This window comes from Musa acuminata, unplaced genomic scaffold (assembly GCF_036884655.1).
Source record: "Musa acuminata AAA Group cultivar baxijiao unplaced genomic scaffold, Cavendish_Baxijiao_AAA HiC_scaffold_738, whole genome shotgun sequence".
Lineage (NCBI taxonomy): Eukaryota > Viridiplantae > Streptophyta > Magnoliopsida > Zingiberales > Musaceae > Musa > Musa acuminata.
Genome location: NW_027020969.1, coordinates 20,001 through 22,500, shown reverse-complemented (window position 1 = coordinate 22,500; position 2,500 = coordinate 20,001).

The window sequence follows — 2,500 nt, the reverse complement described above, 5'->3', positions numbered from 1 at the left end:
CAAAAACTGGCCAAAACGGCCCAAAAACGGGCCAAAACTGGCCATTTTTGGCTGCGCGAGCGAGCGGCGAGCGGCGGACAGCGAGCGAAGCGAGAGGCAGCACCGTCCCTGCTATACGAAAGCCCCATCCAGCCCTGTGCCACCCGGGGGGTTCCAGGGTGCTGAGATGGCTGACATTTTGCTCCGCTCACGACGGTCGCCGCGGCACACAAGAACAGCCCAAAAACAGGCCAAAACAGCCCAAAAACGGGCCAAAACTGGCCATTTTTGGCTGCGCGAGCGAGCAGCGAGCGGCGGACAGCGAGCGAAGCGAGAGGCAGCACCGTCCCTGCTATACGAAAGCCCCATCCAGCCCTGTGCCACCCGGGGGGTTCCAGGGTGCTGAGATGGCTGACGTTTTGCTCCGCTCACGACGGTCGCCGCGGCACGCAAGAACAGGCCAAAAACTGGCCAAAACAGCCCAAAAACGGGCCAAAACTGGCCATTTTTTGCTGCGCGAGCGAGCGGAGAGCGGCGAACAGCGAGCGAAGCGCGAGGCAGCACCGTCCCTGCTATACGAAAGCCCCATCCAGCCCTGTGCCACCCGGGGGGTTCCAGGGTGCTGAGATGGCTGACATTTTGCTCCGCTCACGACGGTCACCGCGCCACACAAGAACAGCCCAAAAACAGGCCAAAACAGCCCAAAAACGGGCCAAAACTGGCCATTTTTGGCTGCGCGAGCGAGCGGCGAGCGGCGAACAGCGAGCGAAGCGAGAGGCAGCACCGTCCCTGCTATACGAAAGCCCCATCCAGCCCTGTGCCACCCGGGGGGTTCCAGGGTGCTGAGATGGCTGACGTTTTGCTCCGCTCACGACGGTCACCGCACCACGCAAGAACAGGCCAAAAACTGGCCAAAACAGCCCAAAAACGGGCCAAAACTGGCCATTTTTGGCTGCTGCGAGCGAGCGGCGAGCGGCGAACAGCGAGCGAAGCGAGAGGCAGCACCGTCCCTGCTATACGAAAGCCCCATCCAGCCCTGTGCCACCCGGGGGGTTCCAGGGTGCTGAGATGGCTGACTATTTGCTCCGCTCTCGACGGTCACCGCGCAATGCAAGAACAGTCCAAAAACTGGCCAAAACGGCCCAAAAACGGGCCAAAACTGGCCATTTTTGGCTGCGCGAGCTGCGAGGCGGCGGACAGCGAGCGAAGCGAGAGGCAGCACCGTCCCTGCTATACGAAAGCCCCATCCAGCCCTGTGCCACCCGGGGGGTTCCAGGGTGCTGAGATGGCTGACGTTTTTGCTCCGCTCTCGACGGTCACCGCGCAATGCAAGAACAGGCCAAAAACTGGCCAAAACGGCCCCAAAACGGGCCAAAACTGGCCATTTTTGGCTGCGCGAGGAGCGAGCGGCGAGCGGCGGACAGCGAGCGAAGCGAGAGGGCAGCACCGTCCCTGCTATACGAAAGCCCCATCCAGCCCTGTGCCACCCGGGGGGTTCCAGGGTGCTGAGATGGCTGACGTTTTGCTCCGCTCTCGACGGTCACCGCGCAATGCAAGAACAGGCCAAAAACTGGCCAAAACGGGCCCAAAAACGGGCCAAAACTGGCCATTTTTGGCTGCACGAGGCGAGCGGGCGAGCGGCGGACAGCGAGCGAAAGCGGAGAGGCAGCACCGTCCCTGCTATACGAAAGCCCCATCCAGCCCTGTGCCACCCGGGGGGTTCCAGGGTGCTGAGATGGCTGACCGTTTTGCTCCGCTCTCGACGGTCACCGCGCAATTCCAAGAACAGTCCAAAAACTGGCCAAAACGGCCCAAAAACGGGCCAAAACTGGCCATTTTTGGCTGCGACGAGCGAGCGTGCGAGCGGCGGACAGCGAGCGAATGCGAGAGGCAGCACCGTCCCTGCTATACGAAAGCCCCATCCAGCCTGTGCCACCCGGGGGGTTCCAGGGTGCTGAGATGGCTGACGTTATGCTCCGCTCTCGATGGTCACCGCGCACTGCAAGAACAGGCCAAAAACTGGCCAAAACGGCCCAAAAACGGGCCAAAACTGGCCATTTTTGGCTGCACGAGCGAGCGGCGAGCGGCGGACAGCGAGCGAAGCGAGAGGCAGCACCGTCCCTGCTATACGAAAGCCCCATCCAGCCCTGTGCCACCCGGGGGGTTCCAGGGTGCTGAGATGGCTGACGTTTTGCTCCGCTCTCGACGGTCACCGCGCAATGCAAGAACAGGCCAAAAACTGGCCAAAACGGCCCAAAAACGGGCCAAAACTGGCCATTTTTGGCTGCACGAGCGAGCGGCGAGCGGCGGACAGCGAGCGAAGCGAGAGGCAGCACCGTCCCTGCTATACGAAAGCCCCATCCAGCCCTGTGCCACCCGGGGGGTTCCAGGGTGCTGAGATGGCTGACGTTTTGCTCCGCTCTCGACGGTCACCGCGCAATGCAAGAACAGGCCAAAAACTGGCCAAAACGGCCCAAAAACGGGCCAAAACTGGCCATTTTTGGCTGCGCGAGCGAGCGGC